The sequence below is a fragment of the Anabrus simplex genome, chromosome 8 (assembly GCF_040414725.1).
Source record: "Anabrus simplex isolate iqAnaSimp1 chromosome 8, ASM4041472v1, whole genome shotgun sequence".
In the NCBI taxonomy this organism is placed as follows: Eukaryota; Metazoa; Arthropoda; class Insecta; order Orthoptera; family Tettigoniidae; genus Anabrus; species Anabrus simplex.
In genome coordinates, this window is record NC_090272.1 from 90,451,097 (window position 1) to 90,475,527 (window position 24,431).

Consider the following 24,431-nt stretch of genomic DNA (forward strand, 5'->3'; position numbering starts at 1 on the left):
TACATTGATATGTTAATTAAAATGGTACATGTTTTGCTTTACATATAAGCATCATCAGCTATGGGTTTAACCTTGAAATAAAATCAGGCACCTGATTTACATATAAATAAGATAAAACTAATTTATAAAAAGCCTTGAAGAGACTTGAAAGAAACTTAACATATAGTAAAAGACTAGTACAATGTTGGTTTTAAAGACAATGCTACGATTGAGAAGTATGTAATTGGGGAAAGTGTTTACAATAGTAACACTGAAAGATTAGTAATATGAGTAAAATGAATAAAACGATAGTTTGTTATAGACTAGTGGTAAAATTGCTGTAAAATGATGATCGACTAGCGGTTGGAACTAGATAATAATGAGAATAACGATCGGAATCGTATTTTTAAAACATAATATTGAATAAAATAAAGTTGAGAGATGGTCAAGTGACCTGAGGTAATTTGTTTACGTAAGTTAAAAGTCAAAAGTCAATAGCATATGGTGATGTTGTGGTTCACTTTGATGCAGAAGTACGAGGTTGTTGTTGAAGGTTAATATACAATGTTTATATTGGACCTCTATGGATCATCTCATTTGATACAATGTTATAACGTTGTTGAGAATATGGGTTTGTTGACAAGCTGGTCGAAAAGGCAAAAGCTTACAAATTCTTCTTTCACCAGAATGAATACTCCCCCTCCCACCATTCCTATCCTATCTCTACGATACAATCTCCAGTTCCGTGAGAAAATTTCTGCATCCGTTATATCATTTCTCAGCCATGATTCAACTCCTATTACAATCTCTGGTAAATATATATCTATTAAATTAATTCTATTCCTTTCTTTAAAATACTTCTACAGTTCAACACTAACATTTTTATGTCATCCCTACTTGACTTCCAGATCTCTGTACCCTTATCACTGCTCTCTAGACAACCCTGTTTCCCTGAATGTACTTCCCTATTACCCTTCCAAACAAATTTCCTAACTTATAGGTACCACTGCGGTTTAAGTGAAGGCCATCTGAGCGCAGATCCCTATCTTCTACCCACCCATTAGGATCTAGAAATTTCACTCCCAGTTTCCCATATATCCACTCCATAGTCTCATTTAAATCTCCAGTCACCCTCCAGTCAGTATCCCTCCTACACAGTATTCCACTGATAACAATCTCTGCTTCCTTAAACTTCACCTGTGGTGCATTTACCAGATCCCACACATCCCCAACTATATTGGTACTTATATCAGCTTGCCTTACATTGTTGGTACCAACGTGAAACGCTACCACCTTCTCCTTCCCCTCCTCCCTCTCTTCTACTTTCCTCAACATCTGCCTCAACCTAATTCCTGGATAACACTCTACCCTGGTTCCCTTTCCTCCACACACTTTCCCCACACGTCTAATGATGGAATCCCCCATGACCAGAGCCTCAACCCTACCCACCTCATTTGATCCCCTCCCCTCCTGGTCAGCCCTATCTTTCCTGATAGCTGCAGAAGCTACTTCGTCCTCCCTTTTCTCCTTCCCATGACCCTGTTCCACCTGTCTTTTCCTATCCTCTACTCAACATTTTCCTTTTCTACCTTTTCCCATCCTCCTACTTCCACACATCTCAGCAACAGTTCCCTGTTCCTCATCTTCCCTCTGTTGTTCTACCTGGAGTGATTCGTACCGATTTCGCACAGACACCTGTCCTGAATTCTGATCCTGAATAGAGACCCTAAGCCTGCAATCTCCTTCCCTGTAGAACATTAGACCACCTGTCTTCTACAACTCCCTCCTTTCCTTCCTCTCCCTCTTGTACACCTAACCCATTAGGATCTAAAATCTCACTCGTAATTTCTCACATACCTACTCCATAGTCTCATTTAAATCCCCGATCATCCTCTAGTCGGTATCCCTCCTCTAGAGTATCCCACTGATAATCTCTGTTCCCTTAAACTTCTTCTATGCAATCACACCAGATCCCATACATCCTGAACTATCTTAGTGCCTATTTCTGCTTGCCTTATGTTATTGGTACCAATGTGGAAAATTTACCCTCCTCCTTGTCTATTTTCCTTAAGACCTGTCTTAACCTAATTCCTGGATAACTTTTTGACCTGATTGCCTTTCCTACACACATTTTCCCACATGCCTAACAGTAGTATCACCCATGACTAGGGCCTCAACCCCACCTACCTCATCAGATCCACTCTTCCCTTAGTTGCAGAACCTACTTCCTCCTCTCTTCTCTCCTTCTCATGACTTTGTTCCACCTCCCTCTTCCTATTCTCTACTCTAGGTTTCCCTTTCCTACTGTTCCCTTTCCTCTTGCACAGTGACGGCTGGTGCAGCAAAACAGTTGTATGCTCTAATCCGTCTCCCCTCCAAAAATAAATAAATAAATAAATAAATAAATAAAATAAAAATAAAATTTAGAAACATATAGAAACACTCGCTCGGTGACGATAAATGAAGTCCATATGTTGCTTCTTCTTGCTGCAGTATTTGTCAGTCACCTTGGTGTTGAACCCCTCCATGCTGGAGACCATCTTCTCATTGGAAAGCATTGCAAAGGCACTTAGTTTTGTGTTTTGCAGGAAGGTCTTGATCCTCTTCAGTGATGAGAAACACCTCTCAGGCTCTGAAGTAGTCATGGGTGTTGTTACGTATATCCTCGGAAGCTTTGTTATTTGACAAAATGTACCTTGCAGATTATTAGAAATCATGAACTGCAGAAGTGGGACTGTCCCACCAATATTATTAAAATCAAGAATCTGTATTTGCCATTGATCATATACAATGAAATAGGCTTCATCAACTGATAACTATTTAGTACCTAAAGAGGAGTGAAAATTGTTATACTTAAAAGAAGACAAAAAATTAAATTGCCTTAATTTTAGTTTTTGTTCTCGCTTGTCTTTCTAATTTGTTCCATGGAACTCCCTAGCTTTCAATCAAGTATTCATCCAACTTACTGAACTTTGTGAAATATTATATTATTCATTTTTTTCTTTAGTATTACCTTGGGATTACATATTTCTGTCTGGTATGTTGCTAATCCTTCAACATCAGTTTCTAAGAATTTGGATAGTCAATAGTACTAAGCACAGCGAATTATACCAGCAGTCAAGTAAAGCAAAGTATCCCAGAACCACTTCATGTAATTCCATTTTATCTAATTACACTCGAGAGATTAAAAATCCTCAACATTGGAATTTCATGTTGATAGAGGGGTCTTGATTAGGCCTATAATATCATCACTCATGTAATTGAAAGTAAATGTAACTTGCGTTCTATAATTGTCTTTAAATAGACAAGTAACACATAAAAGAGCTCCTCTGCAGCAAAGAAAAAAGATTTTTATGGGCAGGCTAGTAACAGGTAATGCGACAACTGGAATGTTAAATTAGTGTTGAGTCTAATAATTTTCACACCTCTGTAATATTAACAAGGCTAAATATACAAACACCTTAAAACTTAATACTTAACATTATTCATTTCTAAGAATTCAGAGGTATTATGGATTTTCTATTAACCAATCATACAATTTCCTTTTAAAATTGCTTAAAGGAGTGGACTGCGCAGAATGTGATAATTTATTAAATAATCTTAAACAAGTGATTTTATGTGAGTGAGAAATTTTTGACAGCCTGTGAATTGGGATGTCAGTATCTACTTTGCCCCGAGTGTCATGAAGGTGAATGTTTTCCCTAGTACACCTTATATTATACTGTATATGTCAAAGAGACATAAATATACAAATTTGTGATTGTCAGTATTTTAAGCTTAATGAAGAGAGGTCAACAATGGTCAACTGCACCAGCTCTCCACATTGTGCGGAGAGCCTTTCTCTGTATTAGAAGAATATTATGTACGTAAGAAGGAGTGCCCCCATAAGAACTGACAATAAGTAATGTGTGACTGGAAGAGACCAAAATATACCATTCTTAGTTTGTCACTGCTAACTAAATCCCTCAATCTCCATGTCAAATAGGTCATTCATGAGTTTTTTTTTTTTTTTTTTTTTACAAACATGATCAATGTATGTTTCCCAGTTCAATTTGGCATTAATATAAAAACCCAAAAGTTTGACTGACTGACTGACTGACTGACTTTCATTATCTTTGGATAAACCTAGTGTGAGAAATTGAGTTTTATCCTGATTGCATAACAGCCAATTGGATGAAAACCAATGCATTGCAGTTGCAAGAGCTTCCTGCAACATCTAATGCAAACCTGAGATGCTCTGGTGTTTTGTAATTAACATATCATCCACATAGGATATAAGAGCATGAGCTGTGACATTTTGCAGTAGATCACTTATTGCCAGAATGAGTAATAATGGACTGAGGACAGAGCCCCGTGGCATACCAGTTGTAACTTTCTTCAAACTGGAATACCAATTTTTAATCGAAACAAACTGGTATCTGTTATTTAAGTATGGCTTAATTATGTGCAGTGAGGGATACTCAACACCATACGTCTCAAGCTTTGCAAGTCAAATTTCATGATTAATAGGATCAAAAGCTTTATTTAGATCATACAACACCAAAGAGACGGCCTGCTTGTTTTCAAAAGCTGTTAATATCTGATTAACAATTTCAAGAACAGCAGTAGTAGTACATTTACCTTGTCGAAACCCAAACTGACTGTTGGATAGGAGATTGCAAGTTTCAAAATAGATGTTAAGTTTATTGTACAAAAGATATTCAAATATTTTAGAAATTATTGGAACTATTGAACAATTGAGACTGCACAATAGTTCTGAGGAAATTGTTTGTCACCACTTTTAAATACTGGAATAACTTCCAGAAATTTTAAGCAAATCAGGAAAAACTCCAACTCTAAACACTTATTAAAAATAAAAGCTGGAGGTTTAGAAATCAAGTATATATTCTTTTGATGATGTAATTAGATAATCAATAAAAATCCATACTCTAAGAATTTGATAATTTAAAGCTTTAATTACTTCATCACATGAGATTTCCACCCAGAGGAAAGTGTTTTGGCAGGGGAGTTGATTGTGAAGAAAGTCACTTGCAGATGTACCTGTTGCCTTAATTTAATCTCATATTTATTTTACAGAGTTTAAGAAATAATTATTCAGTTCTTCAGGATCAAGGAATCTGTCTTGAGTGCGAGTAGGTATGTTTTCTTGTACTATAACTTTCCATGCTGCCTTCCATTTGTTGGATACCTTCTCAATATATTTTTCACAAGCTAAAGGTTTGGCATGGATTAGTTTTCTTTTATATAACTTTTTACAATTAAGATAAGCTTTATACTACACCATTCTGCTCGGTTTGACTACTTACTAAACCATCTTTGATAATGGTTTGATATGGTGACCGATCTGATTCTAAATTAAACTCTCTTTGGCCTACGATACAGAATCGACAGTTCTGTTCCGAGCCTTTTTTTTCCCAGCATGCTATAGGCCTAGATAGTCATACCAAGGTCTTTATCAGGAAACATTTCGGAAAATCGTTCAAAGTTGGTGGACAGTTTTGCTGCTTCCAGGTGATCCAAGGTTTGGAAGCAATCACGGGCCTCACGTGTTATTCTATCACATACTTCCTTGGCATCAGTACGCCAACATGATAGTTTTCTGTGCTTGTTTTCTGAAGCACACGTTTCTTCAGAAGTACTGGTAATGTTTTCTACAGATTCCCTTAAATGAAGTCTGTCATAGCAGATTTAATTTTTACAGCATCATTTGTTCTTGACTGCAACTGGTTGCACATAATGTCCACATGTGGCATCAATTTATGAAAAAATGATAGCAAAACGATGAATTCCTCGTCTTCTAAGCTGCGACAAAGCCTGTTTGCTTCAAAGCAAGTTTTATAGGATGGGGTTTTCTCCAATATTAATAAACAGTCCCGTATGTATTCACTTTGTTCGTACACCACATGTATGGTGCGCGACCAGAAATTCCATCTAGTCGCTGGTCCTGAAAAGAAAACGGGGAATACTGAAAGGTGAGCGAAGAACACGCTAGCCGACTGATTCTGCGATGTGGCATGTTCCATTGTCAGATTCAGCTGGTGTGCATAGCAGTGGATGTAATGTGCATTGGGATAGCTGGTTTTTATCTTTGCTTGCATTCCACCTTTAAAACACCAGTCATTACTGATGCCGTGTACCTTTAAACATGTTCATTTCACTTAAAATACATGATGCAAGAGCATCCGCATCCTGACCTTCTGCTTTAAAGAAGCCCCAAAATCATTTGTATGGAATACCATCTTTCTCATACCGAAATACCAACACTATCTTTGCGTCTGCTCTGAAACATCAGTAGTTTCATCGGCCATTACACTAACAAAATCTGTTTGCTTATTTCTTCTGCTATCACATCTCTGCAGGTTTCTAGTATACAGCCCAGCAGCTCGTTCTGGATGGTTTTGGAGGTCCCTTTGAAAAGTCTATTAGATTCAATGTGCTTCTTTATTGCATTGTCTGTGCTAGAAATCTACTAGGCCAAGAAAACACCTGGATTGTCGGAACTATCACTTTTGTCGTCCCCTTAAAGCTAATTAAAACACACCACAAAACTTAATGCAATCTATAATTTTTGATAGCACATACACGTTGTTTTCCACTTGTTGATTGTGCTTTTCTTTTTCTTCATGATAAGCACAGCTTATTAATTTTGCAGTGTTAACTGTTCCTAAAGCACTTAAATTAAAGAATTATCAGTGTGTTTCTCACTGTCATAATGCTTCTGAATTAAAGTGTTCAGATGTCAAAGATATCTTAACATCCACTGTTCTCCCAAGAATCACTTGCCAAAACACAAACATGGAAGACAATAAAGGGTATTTGTAATCTTGCATCTGCACATCCAATCGTTTTCGTACGCTTTGTTAAATTTTCTGGTGTATGCAGATTTGTTAGAATTGGCTTTCTGAGCAGTATCTAATTCTGGGGTAGGTCTACCTAACTTCTTTACCTTAGTTTTTTCTTCCAGAGTTCTGGTTGAAAATACGGTTTTCAAGAGGCTCTCCACTGAGTTTTCCATACTGCCAAACATGCAATCAATCCCAACATATATACACATTCTTCATACAAATCTAATTAAACAAACAATAACACCTACAATTACAAAACATTCACAAACTCAAACACTTGGTGTGAGCACACAAAAACAGAATTTCTCAATTTTACCAAAAACATTTAAATAAAACTAGCAATGCTGTAATGCAAAATTACATGTTATGTTCCTATAGTGAAAGTTATAAACTAGACATTTTGTAATTAAAGAAAATTGCGATATCATGTCCTAATTTTGACAACATAAAAATATAATTTTCTAGTTCGATTTACAAATGTGGCTATGGAATAGGCAAGTTGGTAGTATTAAAAGACCTGAAGGGAACAGCTGATGGATTCCTCTGCAGTATTTTGTTTTCCCGTTTGCTTTGAGCAATCCCCTCGTGAATACTACCGCTGTGTCAAGAGGGTGCCACTTGCCACTTGCCACGTTCTCATTTTGGTCGAAATGCATGTGTAACCAGTGCTGCCTCTCTGTGGTCGAACGAAGAATTGCAGTAACGTGATGTCTTGGTTGTTGTTTCCACAGCACATCAGAAAAGTTGGGCATGCATGCCCTTCACCCATTCTTTTATATTCTTCACTATGAAATAATATGAAAATATCAACATCTATAAAACAACATAGTGCATAATGAAAATATATGAGGAAATAAATACTGTATACTACATACGAATTTCATGACAGTTACAACCTTACTGACCTTTCTGCAGTATATGAATTTTTGGTCGTTTAACCTGGACAACACACCATTAGCTTACTATTTTGTCTGAAAGAACATCTTTTAATTTTCTCTTATATACATAGGTTAAAAACTCTTTTCAAGGGAAAAACTCCTTAGAGTTAGAACATTTATTTCAGCAATGATTACCATCATTTACTATTCAAAAGCAGATCTATATATTTTTTCTATTTTTGAACAGAGCTCTATGTGAATAAAACCACTGTAATTTGCTAATAAAAATCAATTATATTTTGTTTTCTCCTTTTGAGCAGCATTTCTTATGACCTGAAAGTTTATTCAGTATCTCACTTTGTTTGTTGAGCAATAAAAATGAGATTTAAATGTCGGTATAAAATACACAATTTAACCATCTATATATATAAAAGTTTTGTCTGTACATTGTTCAGAATTTAAAAGGAATGGTATTTCTGTATCGGTCATCTCCACAGTAACAAGGAAATGCACTGTTTCTTTTTTGTGATTACTGTCTGTATGTATGTATGTATGTATGTATGTATGGACGTGCATCATGAGAAAAGTGCTGAAGATATTTTAATGAAAATCGGTATGTGAAGTCGGGGAATGAGCCACTACAATCTAGACTATAAAATGGTAGTTTAGGGGAAGGCCTCAAATTTAATTCTCAAATATTTGTTATTAGTGATCCTTTCTATAAATAACTAAAGTCATATAGCATTAAATTTCTGATCATTTATGTCTTATGTGTTTTTACCATATGGCCTATGATAACAGAGATATTCCTGAATTTGTATTTTTATTGCTAAGTCCATATCAACGCTGAGCCATGGGAAAGTGGGTAAACAGAATTTAATGAAAATCGGTATAGCCTATAGAGTCAGGAATAAGAAACTACAGTCTAAGCTATAAACAATTTTATTCACCATGGATGAAATGATAGTTTAGGAAAAGGCGCCTAAAATTTAATTTCTAAATACAAATAAAAGTTATAGAAAATACAGTTTCCGATCATTTATGTTTTATTCAGTTTTTCTGTACTGACCATGATTGATAATGGAAAATAATGGAAATATCGAGCTGGATTATTATTATTATTATTATTATTATTATTATTATTATTATTATTATTATTATTATTATTATCATTATTATTATTATGACTGGTGAGGTGTGGCTATGAATATGTTTATGTCTATTAGTGTGGTTCATGTTTGTGGGTTACTGTAGTCACGTCCTAGTTCGTGAACCATGGGCAACGGCTGAGTGGCCTAGTAAGTGGTCCTGAGAGTCGGGATACCAGTTGCTATGGAATGGGAGTGGGCATCTCGGACATATTCTGAGTCGTGGCCCTCCTTGTGCTCAGGCGGCTAGGACTACACAATTCACCGGTGGTCCATAACCCGTTAGAGGAGAGATCCTCACTTGGACTATGTGCAAGTAGGGCAGCATCCTGCTTCATGAATTTACCGAGCTCAGAACACTTTAAGCAAGCCTCGGACCTATGGGAGTAATGGAGTCCCACTCCCATTTGACAGGCGAGGGACTCCTTGGAAACAACTTGGCGAACGAAATGGAATTCGATGGGGAGCTATCAATATTAATGGGGCTTATGGAAGAAAGAAAGTAGAACTTGCTGAGTCAGCAAAGAGGATGCATCTGGATGTGCTAGGAGTAAGTGATATTCGGGTAAGGGGAGATAAGGAGGAAGAGATAGGAGATTATAAAGTGTACTTGACGGGTGTTAGAAAGGGAAGGGCAGAGTCTGGGGTAGGGCTCTTTATCAGGAATACCATTGCACGCAACATAGTTTCGGTTAGGCACGTAAATGAGCGAATGATGTGGGTAGATTTGTCAGTGGGAGGAATTAGGACAAGAATTGTGTCCGTGTATTCACCATGTGAGGGTGCAGATGAGGATGAAGTTGACAAGTTTTATGAAGCATTGAGTGACATCGTGGTCAGGGTGAACAGCAAGGATAGAATAGTGCTAATGGGCGATTTCAATGCGAGAGTTGGGAATAGAACTGAAGGATACGAAAGGGTGATTGGTAAATGTGGGGAAGATATGGAAGCTAATGGGAATGGGAAGCGTTTGCTGGACTTCTGTGCTAGTATGGGTTTAGCTGTTACGAACACATTCTTCAAGCATAAGGCTATTCACCGCTTCACATGGGAGGCTAGGGGTACCAGATCCATAATAGACTATATCTTAACAGACTTTGAATTCAGGAAATCTTTTAGGAATGTACGAGTTTTTCGGGGATTTTTCGATGATACAGACCATTATCTGATCTGTAGCGAACTAAGTATCTCTAGGCCTAGGGTAGAGAAAGTGAAATCTGTCTGCAAACGAATAAGGGTAAAAAATCTCCAGGACGAGAAAATTAGACAGAAGTACATGGATATGATTAGTGAGAAGTTTCGAACAGTAGACGGTAAGCAGGTTCAGGATATAGAAAGTGAATGGGTGGCATACAGGAATGCTGTAGTAGAAACAGCAAGGGAATGCCTAGGAACAACTGTGTGTAAAGATGGGAAAAGGCGAACATCTTGGTGGAATGATGAAGTGAGAGCAGCCTGTAAACGTAAAAAGGAGGCTTATCAGAAATGGCTCCAAACAAGGGCCGAGGCAGACAGGGATTTGTACGTGGATGAAAGAAACAGAGCGAAACAAATAGTTGTTGAATCCAAAAAGAAGTCATGGGAAGATTTTGGTAATAACCTGGAAAGGCTAGGTCAAGCAGCAGGGAAACCTTTCTGGACAGTAATAAAGAATCTTAGGAAGGGAGCGAAAAAGGAAATGAACAGTGTTTTGAGTAATTCAGGTGAACTCATAACAGATCCCAGGGAATCACTGGAGAGGTGGAGGGAATATTTTGAACATCTTCTCATTGTAAAAGGGAATCATCATGGTGGTGTTACAAACAGTCAAGCTCATGGGGAGGAGGAAAATGATGTTGGTGAAATTATGCTTGAGGAAGTGGAAAGGATAGTAAATAAACTCCATTGTCATAAGGCAGCAGGAATAGATGAAATTAGACCTGAAATGGTGAAGTATAGTGGGAAGGCAGGGATGAAATGGCTTCATAGACTAGTCAAATTAGCGTGGAGTGTTGGTAAGGTACCTTCAGATTGGACAAAAGCAGTAATTGCACCTATCTATAAGCAAGGGAACAGGAAGGATTGCAACAACTATCGAGGTATCTCATTGATTAGTATACCAGGCAAAGTATTCACAGGCATCTTGGAAGGGAAGGTGCGTTCAGTCGTTGAGAGGAAGTTGGATGAAAACCAGTGTGGTTTCAGACCACAGAGAGGCTGTCAGGATCAGATTTTCAGTATGCGCCAGGTAATTGAAAAATGCTACGAGAGGAATAGGCAGTTGTGTTTGTTTCGTAGATCTAGAGAAAGCATATGACAGGGTACCGAGGGAAAAGATGTTCGCCATACTGGAGGACTATGGAATTAAAGGTAGATTATTAAAATCAATCAAAGGCATTTATGTTGACAATTGGGCTTCAGTGAGAATTGATGGTAGAATGAGTTCTTGGTTCAGGGTACTTACAGGAGTTAGACAAGGCTGTAATCTTTCACCTTTGCTGTTTGTAGTTTACATGGATCATATGCTGAAAGGTATAAAATGGCAGGGAGGGATCCAGTTAGGTGGAAATGTAGTAAGCAGCCTGGCCTATGCTGACGACTTGGTCTTAATGGCAGACTGTGCCGAAAGCCTGCAGTCTAACATCTTGGAACTTGAAAATAGGTGCAATGAGTATGGTATGAAAATTAGCCTCTCGAAGACTAAATTGATGTCAGTAGGTAAGAAATCCAATACAATTGAATGTCAGATTGGTGATACAAAGCTAGAACAGGTCGATAATTTCAAGTATTTAGGTTGTGTGTTTTCCCAGGACGGTAATATAGTAAGTGAGATTGAATCAAGGTGTAGTAAAGCTAATGCAGTGAGCTCGCAGTTGCGATCAGCAGTATTCTGTAAGAAGGAAGTCAGCTCCCAGACGAAACTATCTTTACATCGGTCTGTTTTCAGACCAACTTTGCTTTATGGGAGCGAAAGCTGGGTGGACTCAGGATATCTTATTCATAAGTTAGAAGTAACAGACATGAAAGTAGCAAGAATGATTGCTGGTACAAACAGGTGGGAACAATGGCAGGAGGGAACTCGGAATGAGGAGATAAAGGCTAATTTAGGAATGAACTCGATGGATGAAGCTGTACGCATAAACCGGCTTCGGTGGTGGGGTCATGTGAGGCAAATGGAGGAGGATAGGTTACCTAGGAGAATAATGGACTCTGTTATGGAGGGTAAGAGAAGTAGAGGGAGACCAAGACGACGATGGTTAGACTCTGTTTCTAACGATTTAAAGATAAGAGGTATAGAACTAAATGAGGCCACAACACTAGTTGCAAATCGAGGATTGTGGCGACGTTTAGTAAATTCTCAGAGGCTTGCAGACTGAACGCTGAAAGGCATAACAGTCTATAATGATAATGTATGTATGTATGTATGTATTATTATTATTGACGTAGTTATGTACGGACTTTATTTGGTATAAATCGTGATCGTATTATTTGTGAGGTTATGTCATGAATCATGATACATCTGCTGTATGGTATGTAGGCCTATATTAATATGAGTTTATTTAATTTAAGAACACATAATTAATAGTATATAATTTATTATTACCTGTAAATATGATGTATAAATCCAGCATATGTTGTGCAATACATGGTAATAGTTCAGAACAAAGCAACTTGCCACTGGATTTATGTAGAGGATTCCTTTCATTGTAAATAGGCTCTTGGAGACTCTTGAAATTACGAGAAAACATGTTGTCATATTCTTCTAGAAGCCTGGCCAGGCAGTGTATATAGAGAGGCAGTCTTGGGAGTTGAGTTGAGTTGTTTTTAACAAGACTTGTTGTGGAAGTCGTTAGTCAAGTATGTGAACTTTGTTGGGTTGGTAGCAGTAGCGGCTGGCCCTTAAGGACTCCTGAACTGTATCCTTCCTAGATAACAAAAAAGTTCTTTTACTTTCTCTCGACATTTGAAGTCAAATATTGGACTCAAATAATGCTAAGAAAAATACATTTCATTGCGAAACTGTAAATTCTCATCAATAAGGAAGACTGTTCGGCAGTAAGTTATCAAACCTAGGTGACCGACTTTTAGCACGCAATTCACTGGTAAATGTTTTCATGTTGAATATAAGGCACGGACTCTCGAGCTTCCGTCCGAGGTCATATTGTGGGTGAGGGGATTGAGATGTAAGGTGGAAGTATGTTGATGGATGGTTTCAGGGAGAGGAAGGGAGCGGAAAGAGGCTTTCAGTCGGGCAGATTCCATAGCAGTGTCCTCACAAACTCCTATACGAACATGTGCCAGCCAAATCTCCAGGGTCGCATGCAATAAAATTATATAATAATTTATGACTTTGTTTGCCCTTTATTTATATTTTAAGAAAAATAATGATATTGTAATGTAACATTTCAGACTAGGAATTTTGATTCAGATTGTGCCTCTGGCTTGCATCCCGTGATTTGTGAGGGTTGGCAACAGTGAATTAGTTTGTTTTTGTGCAGAAGTCTTGAATGAGTGTGGTAGTACTGGTCAGTAGCAAAGAAGGATTTGTTGGAAGGTGTACTGTGGCTGCCCCCCTGAACTGAGAGTCCACTGGCCGCCACTGGTTGGTAGTTGGTCAACATGCAAGGGTTGCAGTTCTTCTTCTTCTTCTTCTTCTTCTTCTTCTTCTTCTTCTTCTTCTTCTTCTTCTTCTTCTTCTTCTTCTTCTTCTTAGCAGTGTTTTGTTCAAGAGTGTGTGTGTGTTTTGTAAATAAAACTACACAATTGCCAGCATTTTGTGTGTGCGTCTTTGTAGTTACAACATAAGAGTGGTATTTCAGAGTAGGAAGAAAACTAAATGTGAAGGCCTACAATATCGAAAGCTCATAAAATTGATCAACAATATCATTACATTGACCATTGTTTGTTATGATTTTCTTTGTCTTTTATGCTGCCACTTATCTCCGATAGTTGGGATTACTGCTGCGTACCGAGTATAATAGCCTGTCTGAATATTGGCGGGAAATAGCTGGGGAGTTAGATAACTTTCTTCTTTAGCATGTCATTCCTCTGGTTCATACATTTTCTGATACTGCTGGTACGTAACACACTTGTTCATCATAGTATTCCAGCCATTCGATCCCTACTCTGACACACTGATTGGAATGACCAGTGTGCACACTAAATGGAATAATGGCAGAGGCTCACTTATGACCTGGTCTAGAATTACAATTTTGGCCAACTCCTAATTATAGCACCACAATTCACTAAATAACTCAAAATTCATCCCTAAAAAGAGTCATTTCATGAGGAAAGCTACTTCCTTTTCACTTTTATTAAATTTTACAATACATTCATTTTATTCAAAATTAGTGGTGAAGAGGGGGTTTCTCCTCTGTTTTGGAGGAAAAATTTGCCTCCAAGTCAGATAATTTTTCTCCACCAGTGTAATGAATTGAAATTTTCCAACTCGTCGGGTTCTCCTATTAAACACATTAGCAAAAGGGCATATATTTTGCCCTGGGACTTTACATTATTAGCCCCCCCCCGAAATTAAAGAGTGTCCACGGCTGTCTGTGGCCTGATCATTCCTGCTCTGGAACTTTGGACTGTTAGATCGGCAGCGTAGTACTGTTCGCTAAAAGTGAGAAAATGTCTCATTTGATCAAGTATTTCATATGATAGCAATGCTTTTAATCACGACATTCCTACTGGCGTCATTGTAATGACCGATGTTGACTTCAGTTTGGAAAACATTAAGAGCTATGCGATTGAATACTACCTTACTCACAACGTGTACACTACCCTACCTTGCATTCTGTATACAGTGTAGAATTCCGTCGTTAAGCGCGGGTACATCAGCTGGTTTCATATATAAATATGCGTTAAAATATAAATGAAATGAATACTCTTGTCTTTTTCAATACACAAGAAGTAGTACTGTGGAGTATATGATTGTTCCATTGTCCCCATTCCTCTGTTTACATGTACCAGGGTGAATGCATAACTCCCAAAAGATGATTGCAACTGTGTAGGTTGCATCACATTTACACAATGTGAAAAACCAGAATATTATTTTTGTCCTCAAGGGTGTTATACTGTACCGTACCCAGGGGTAAATACCCGCTAGGACGATGCCTCCATTCCTGTATGAACATCCGACTAACTCAGGGTTGGGTAGTGTGGGTTGGTTGTCGATTGGGTCAGGATAAAAAGTCGAAGTTCTACTCTAAAATAGCAATCAATAACAGGAAATGGAGGTATAACACGAATGAGAAACAATCATAGGGGGTAAGATGGATTTATTAATAAATATCCCCGATCATATCACATGGAAATAATAAAATCAAGAAAAATAATAATTTGTAAAAAAATGAACTCAAAGTATTGAAATAAGTCAAAATTAAAAACGTTAATTGAATGATTATACAAATTTGACATTTAAAAGAAAAACAAGTTCAACAAAGAACATTTATATAAATCAAGACTGAATTTCTTCTTATAGTCCAATGTTTATGTCGTATGGCAACAAGTGTACGCAAACACTGCCATGTGGTATTTCCGTATGGAGTTTCACACTATCTCATCCCAACGATACGGTTTCGAAATTAAGTTACTCCCGAGAGTCGCCGAAATTACAATTAGATAAAAGTTACATTATACAGAAAAGTTACGACGAAAAGAAAATAATTAAGACGCAATGGACGCTATGTAATTTATGCAAAATACTAGGGGCAAATCCTACACTATATTTACAACAATTCAAATAATCAAACTAAACATATATATACATCGGATATCGAATAAAGTCTTAAATGCTACACTGATTCTAATGTGAATCCCGGTTCACAGCAAAAGATCTAGACAGAACTAGATAAACCAACAATACTTCAGCACTCGGGCTGTTCCCTTTAAAAACAACGAGACAAGGTATACAATCACAAATAATAATGTAAAACACCATTCTGTAAGGGAAAAACATATAAATAATCCTTGATATATGAAGAAAGCAATGGGCAACATTGCCTCCTTCTGCTGCGTTTAAGCGCTCAACAGCGCGGTCATCCGTCATGTACTTCCGGGTAGATTACGAGCTATAAAGAAATATTGAACTCCACTATGCTAAAGATTGGATTTTGTCTCCCGAGGCCGCCACAAGGAAATACTGTCTCCTTCGCACATACAGATAAACACAGGCCAGGAATCAGCTTGCCATGAGATAACACCTTTCATCAACTACACGGAAACTCACGTGTATTCATTCCTTCTTAGCATGCTTGGGCCATTTAACAACATCAGATTCAATAGTCTGGAATTAACACTGTCCATTCTGATCACAATATACACTCAGAAGACACTAGGCAGCCACACACATCTGCACAATACTCTTATCTTGTCAGGCATACAATCGGCCTGCACCAATACATTATAATTCAGCATGCAATTGTTATCTCATTAATTCTCATGAATCCCACTGGCCTTTCCACATAATGAGACGCAGTTCGAGTCCTTGGCAGACCATCAGGCAAACAGATTCCAACTTAACTTCAAAGATCTTATTTTAACGACGACGTTCTGCAGCTCCTTCTGGCAGCTTCTGTAAAACCATGCATCATGCAAAATAGCTATACCTGTCTCTCTGAATAACCGAAATAAAATGAATTAATACGTGTTTAACGTTGTATGAAAATGAACCTGTCGATCTAGCCCTTCTAGCATATATATAAGGAAAACTCGGAATATCCTACGCTAAGTAATATACACAAATAAACAACAACTGATCCTATCAATCCCTCATTTTCCCAAACATCTACTCATAAAGCAAAATGAAAATAAAATAAACATGCATTATTCTCGTATCCGAATCTATCATAGTAACAAAATTAAACAAACACATGCCGTCAGGCTTACTTTACATGAAAATAAAAATTCTATCTACACTGCCCTAGTACCTTAACATAACTTACATATCATGCCATAAATAATACATGTGCCTTACTGTATTTACATGACTCTCGGGATACCGGGATAGCAGCTTACATCCCCACTAATTTAGGGATCTACTCCATGTTAATCACATCATTAACATGTGTGAATGCACTTCCTTCCTCTGCAGGTGTATCCATCATCTTGCTGGAAAATAATTCACTGGAACACAGAAGACTATAGTTGATAATCTCTTCGCTGCTTACTGCTGCGAGCCGAAATACCCTTTCTTTTTACCAGATCAGCTAAACACACTGATTCACATATATATAACACACTTCACTTAAAGGGTAAAAATACAGTTTAAAAAGCAGCCCACGGTTCGGTACGGAAGTTCCACGCGAATACGCGCCCGTCGCGAAATAGTGAAACAATAGCACGTTTCCACTACACTTGTTACTCAGTGGTCACTAAACACCGTCTTCATCAGTTGAAAGTAAACTCTACCAAAATTATACTATTTCATTTACTCAAGTACAGTAAAATATTGCGACTGCACAATTTAAAGTATCAATGAGAACCAGTTACTGTTACTGGAATAACACCACGTTAATCACGATCACCAGTCACAGAGTTAGTGCATCCGCACTGTTCAAATCTTTACCACAGAGATACAGAGTTAGTGCATCCGCACTGTTCAAATCTTTACTACGGAAATACAGAATTAGTGCATCCGCACTGTTCAAATCTTTACCACGGAAATACAGAATTAGTGCATCCGCACTGTTCAAATCTTTACCACGGAAATACAGAATTAGTGCATCCGCACTGTTCAAATCTTTACCACTGACTGACGCTCTCCAGAGCTAAGGTTACTGAGGAGGCTTCGGTGACGCCAATAATGCTGGGGTTCCCGGGTATCTGAACCAACCACCAATCAGAGAGTTCATCATATATGACTACACAATACTTATTGTGATATATTTAAAAAACACAGCTCAAACACTAGCAAATCTCTTCCACCAATTTTTATAATACATTTCCAAATATATCTGACTTCAGAAACTGTGGAAAACTGATTACCTACAGAAACTGACATTATCCACAGAGCACGTTGGTCATCCTAGAATTAAGATTTGGCGCGGTGTAGCCTCCAGGCTTGCCAAATCCTTAAGTTCCCATTGGCTGAGATATCTTGCTTGGTCAGCATCTAATACACGTGTTGATCCTTACCAGCGCTTGGGAATGCTATCCTTTCTCACGGTCATACGGAAATATGAAGCAATATCCAGCGACTTACTGTCTTGCTCAACATCCGGTATCAACTATCTTGGGATACGATGCTTTAACATGTTAGACTGTAACTTTTATGAATAAATTTTATATATTTGGTCAAATAATATTCCAATTATTATTATGGGCCGGCAGGATACGGCTCATCCCTCTCTTACCCAGGGAAAAAAATGAATATGGAGTATTTTTTTTTTTTCTTAATGTATTATTTGACTATTTTTTTATCATCAGGATATATGCAATCTCTTTCCTTTATTACTATTTGCCGTCTCGCAAATTTGTATTCTCTTCCCACAGTCTATCATTATCTTGGCGGATGCTGTAGTAGATATCAAGTAACGCATGAAAACGTCGCTGCACACCACCACATTCTTCACAATCTTCTTCTTCTGAATAATTGTCTCTTTCCATCTAGGCGAAGTTGACATTCTCCGTGTCTTCTTCCGGGTCATCTGCATCCACCATCACAGGTTCATCATTCGGGTTTTCCTCTTCTTCTCCATCATCTTCACTCGCATCTTCTGCCATCTCTCCTTCTTCTTCTTCTCCTTCTGGGATGTCATCTATTCTAATTTGCTGTGATCGTCATTGGGCTTTGCTACCATTATTTCCTCTGCTCTCATAATTAGGAGCATTGGGATTCAACCTGTTTTCCTGTTGCCTTACACGGTATTCCCTGTACGCAACACTTTCAGCCCCATGATATTCTTCATTACCATTAGCTTGTATGGCTCCTCTCCACCGGTCTTCCTCCTGCCTTTTTCCTCTCAACTCTTCAACGTACTGTCTTGACTCTTCTCTTCTTTGGTCATGGTTCTCCTGGTAATTGCCTCTTCCTCCTCTGGGGTTTCGCTCTTTCTCGTCCCAACGATAATATGGTCTTCTGGGTCCACCATAATTTCGATACTTGTATCTATAGGTCCTCCCGTTATTTCCGCTTGGATAGCTGTATCCTCGCTGATTTAGGCTATTACCTTGATAATTATTTCTTCGAAACTGATCTCTTCTGTCTCTCCGCTGCCAATTACCATCCTGATGTACAGCATTCCTGTTGGTTTGCTCATGTGTCGCTGTTTGAGTCCCTAAGCTTTGATAATCATTTCTCTTCCTTACTTTCGGTGGATTACTTCCTTCTTCCACCCCTACCGTATGGATAGCCTCAACATGCCTCAACCTTGGCTGGTTTTGACTAGATGTTAAGTCTAACTGTCTTAAAGTCAATTCCGCCTCTGCTGCAGTTTTGGCATTAGCTGCAATTAATGTCCTCTGCACTTCAAGAGGTAGTTGCCGAGAGATTGCTGCTATAATTTCGCTCTCGCTCGGGGGCATGTCTAAGTCCCGAAATTTGAGCATCTGAGAAATGAAAAAAGGAGAATACTTTGTTGGCGTCGTGGCCGGATATCTATGCGAATACAATTCCATTCTCAGTGATTGCTGCGTAGATACGTCCCGAAACTTTTTAAGAAATGCCTCCTTAAACTCCTCATACGTAGTAAATGTATAACGGAAAGCATTCGCCCATTCAGCCACGGAATCACCTAGAAATCTTTCTACTGTCCTTAATTTACCTTGTAATCTGCTAAGAAATCATCAATTTCACGCAAGAAAGCTTTAGGTGTTCTCTCATCATTCCCTGTAAACTTCCGTGGTTTTTCTTCATTGCTCCGCAGGATATTGTAAATAGGAACATTGTGTGTTTCATTCGGAGTTGAACAGTGGACCTCCTGACGCGGTAACTGTAAAAGATCGCTCAACGCAACGTTATCGCTAACTTGACTTGGTGCCTTCTCTATAATGGTTTGTTGAACTGTACATTTCAATTTACTAAGTTCTTTGTCCGTTCGTAAATCCAACAATTCTAATTTATCCTTCATGTAGGCGATTTCCTTCTCAACAACCTCTATCTTCACTTGATTTTTCTGTGAAACTTCTGTCCACGTCTCCAGACTCGAACCAAGTACCTGTAGATCTTCCTTGTTCCTTTCCCGATCAGCCATTATCATATCTTTGACTTCTTTGCCTGTCTCCGTGATGTCCTCCTTCATTTCCAATCGAATCTGAGTTTCTATTTCCTTCATTCTTTCCTCAGTCTCCTTTTGCTTCATCTTAAGTTTCAAATCAATTTTGTCTTCCGTTTTCTGCTGAGCTTCAGTAATTTGTTTACTGATGTCCACGGTGAACTCTTCCAACCTCGTCTCCGTGTCAATCCGTAACTTATCAATCGCGCCTCGCTGGAGTGTAATCTCTGCTGTAGCTTCTTCTAATGTATGCGATAAGTCTCCCAGCCGCTTATCTGTGCTAGTCATGTGTTCTGTCACCCGATCGGCGATTTCCTCAACAGAATCTCTAATCTTTTCAATTTGCGTCTGTGTTTTTAAGTTCTACTGTCTCTAGCTGTTTCTCTAATTTTCCCATGCCTTCTAAACAGCATGTACGAACGAAGTCAATTTTCCCCTGTAACTCATTGGTCGCCACCTTGAGTTGCTCCTCAGTTTTCTCCGCCGCCTGTGTTAATTGTTCTTCAGTCCTATCTTCTGCCTGCTTAAACAATTGTCTAGTCTCTCTGGACTGTTCCTCCAACTTACTCGAAAGCTCATTCATACGCTCCTGCTCCCTTCTGTCCATCTCCGCCAACAACTCCTCTATCGTCATCGCCATACCAAATACATATTCGAGAAAACGCAGGGATGCTCGCCACTACCTAGTATCCTATACCGTATCTTGTGTACTCCATACGAAAACCATTTATTTTACTGAAAAGCTTCTATGATTTACGTTAATCATATACCAAGAAAACATGGCCTCAAAATTCGCCATATAGAAGCTTCCAATGATTTGGGATATTTATCTTCTACCGCGCATAACAAACAAACGCGTTATCATAACTTTAAAAAAATTACTAATATTGTGGCCCCAAATTCTTTTAATCCAAACATTATTTAATTTTCCTGTCTTTTGGGCTCTAATCTAAGTACTAGACAACAGTACTGGCTTGAACTAGTTATATTTAGGTTGAGAATCCTGTCTTAAAAGAATCATCATCTCATCATCATACCTCATTACCACCTTGTCATATTCTGCCTAGTCCGGCTTCATGGCTAAACGGTTAACGTGCTGGCCTTTGGTCCAAGAGGTTCCGGGTTTGATTCCCAGCCAGGTTGTGGATTTTAACTTTCTTTGGTTAATTTATCTGGCTTGGGGCTGGGTATTAGTACGGTCTTCTTTGTAAGAGTTCATATTAGGTATGGTTCCATCCTCACGGATGCAAAGGTCGTCTGTAGGATGTCAACTCAGAAGACCTGCGCAAGGCTTTTCTGGAGGTCACACATTATTATTATTATTATTATTATTATTATTATTATTATTATTATTATTATTATTATTATTATTATTATTATTATTAGAGTATTTTTTCACATTTTTATCAAACAATCAAAAAAAGAAATATTGGTTTCCTCATGGGAATTTTACTTTTGGTACTGTGGTTGAAATACAGGATATTTGCTGTAGAATGTAAAAGAGCTTGCCTTTCTTGCATTAAAAAAATACAATTAAGTATCATTCATATAGTGTAGGGGTAGCATTCCTATCTCTTACCCAGAGACCTGGAGTTTTATTCCTGGCTAGTCGAAGGATTGAAATTCTCGACTGAGGACTGGATTGGAGTTCATATCAGAGTGGTGAGCATAAGCGGTTGGCTCTAACAAGCAGAGGTGCATGTGCCCCTCCAGCTATGTAACTATTATTGTATAGTCTTAAAAGTACTGACACTTTGAATGATGATGCATTAATGTAGATTCCAGCAAGCGGCATATACAGAATACAAATGATCGTGTGGCTGTAACTCGAGAAATGCATTTTTCTCTTTTCTGTGCATGCTATTTGGACTTGACTTGCTCAAAAACTGGAGTAACAGATCTTGGACACTTGAAAGAAAAAAATTGAAAATCACAGAAGTTCCTCCCAACATATTAATTCATGCATGGAATATAGAGAATTTGTTGACTCAACTGGATTCTTTAAAAAAAAAAAAAAAAAAAAAAACCCACCCCATGGCACAGCAGCTGCAATGGACCATGGGCATGGCTTCCTAGACCGGAGCTGCCATCCCAACATCAGATGGCTCCTCAATTAATTGTAATCGCGTAGGCTGAGTGGACCTTGAACCAGCCCTGAGATCCAGGTAAGAGACAGGCACGCTACTACACTACGGGGCTGGCTCTCAACTGGATTCTGCTATCACTAATCCATTAACAAACATTATATAATGATCAGGTTAGGAAAAATAGGGTATGCATTTATTCACTTGTGTGTTTAGTAAGAAATTCAATTTGTGAAAAAGTAGCACCCTTCTACCAGTTGTCGTTAGCAGCTGCTACTGCTGGTGAGGTCAACTGAGGATTTGTCTGATATAACAGGCGGAGGACCTGCTCACAAAAGCCAAGCTAAATTATGATGTATCACTCCAATATCTGTGGCTGCGCAGTAGTTGTCTTGACCTACAATGGGTTTTTGCACCATGGACCAATGCTTAACCAAGTTTTAAAAATGTACTTATTTAGCTTATGGCTATACACACTAATAAAACAAAAAGTAAATACCTTTAACTTAAGTGGCACTTTATGGCAGACATTGACACATAGTCATTGGCAGATCTAGGAAAAGGCCTCTTTGAGCACTTTCTGAAAACACGGTGAGTGGATTGTGAATATCAGTAACCGCAAACCAATAGTGATACTTACCATAGCATTAGTATTACAAGAAGCAAACTACAAGCAGAGCCCGAGGATTGAATCTAGAGAAGGGGATATTATTATTATTATTATTATTATTATTATTATTATTATTATTATTATTATTATTATTATCATCATTTGTTAACAAGTATGATTGTTTTCAAAAGGTAAAGTTCTTTGATGGCTGTGTCAACCAATTCTGGAACCGCTGACTCTTCCACAATGTTGGCACGCGGTGTCTTGGGTAGCCACTGGTCCTTGAGAGTTGATACTTCTGCTATTCATACAGTCTTTTCTAGTATTGCGTTTGTTGGCCTGAAGTTTCCTCTGCAGTAGTTCAAAGGATAGATGCCCTTGGTGGACGAGGCAACGCCATTCTGGACGAGTGGATGCCACAGCCTCCCAATTTTTCAGGTTCAATTTGACATTTCTTTAGATTTGCCTTCAGAACGCCTTTATAGTGTTTTTGTTGCCCACCCTGTTTTCTCTGTCTGACGTTCAACTGACAATACACAATTTGTTTTCGGAGACATGACTTAGGCGTGCGAATTACTGTACATGACCTCTCCATCGAAGCTGGTGATTTATTATGAGAGCCTCAACGCTGGTTGTATTAGCTTGCTCCAAAACACTCACGTTAGTACATCTGTCGTACCATTTTATTTCCTAGGATAATCCTAATGCAGCATTGATGGTATTTTTCCAAGTTTCACAACCATAGAGTTGAGTTGGAACAACAACGGCTTGGTATTCATACAGCTTAGTTTGAGTGCTGATGTTATGGTTTTAGACACCTTAATTCGCATATGACCATAGGCTGCGCTGGCACATTTGAGACGATATTGAATTTCAGCATCAATGTTTGAATTTGTTGAAAGGTGACTGCCCAGACAGGGAAAATGTTCAATATTTTTTAAGCTAGTTCCATTAATCATGATAGCAGGAGCACCAGCATTACAGGTTGATATCAAATTTGCGTTTTACTGGTGTTTATGTCTAGACCATTCCTCCTATATGCCTCGTTAAATGCATCCAGGGTATGCTGAAGATCATCTGCTGAGTTTGCCAATATAACATTATCGTCTGCATACTGGAGTTCAAGAAAAAAAGTAACCGTAGTTGAAAACAGTGGGGGGGGGGGGGGGGTAGTCACACAGCCCTGTTTTACACCCAGTGCGATCTTAAATGGTTCTCCAGGTCCACTGTTGTTAAGGACTGCACCATTCATATCATCATGCAGTCATCAAAGCATCTGTATGAATTTTGGAGGGCAACCAATTATGGATCCTCCAAAGAGTTTCTTGATTGACTGAATTAAAGGCCGTAACGATATCAATGAATGCCGTATATAGAGACTGACCTTGTTCTCTAGATTTTTTCTGCAATTGCCTGGCACAGAAGATCTTATCAGTTGTGCCTCGATTTGGTCTAAAGCCACACTAAGTTTCAGGTAACATTGTTTCAGCCAGTGGTTTCAGGTGGTAGGTTAGAATTCTGGTGAGAATTTTGCCAGCAGCAGAAAGCAACAGTATCCTTTGATAGTTGCCACATTGCGCCTTATCACCCTTTTTTAAATATGGTTACCATCAAGGCATCCCTTAGATCACCAGGTATGGTTCCAGTTTGTCATATCCTGTCAATGAGCTTGTGTATGTGGTGAACTAGTGA

At 38.4% G+C, this 24,431-nt stretch overlaps 1 protein-coding gene across 2 annotated transcripts in view; it reads left to right on the plus strand.

The window, feature by feature from the left end:
- LOC136878827 (FUN14 domain-containing protein 1) overlaps positions 1-24,431 on the plus strand; it is a 130,134-nt gene that overhangs the window by 73,390 nt on the left and 32,313 nt on the right. The window lies entirely within an intron of this gene.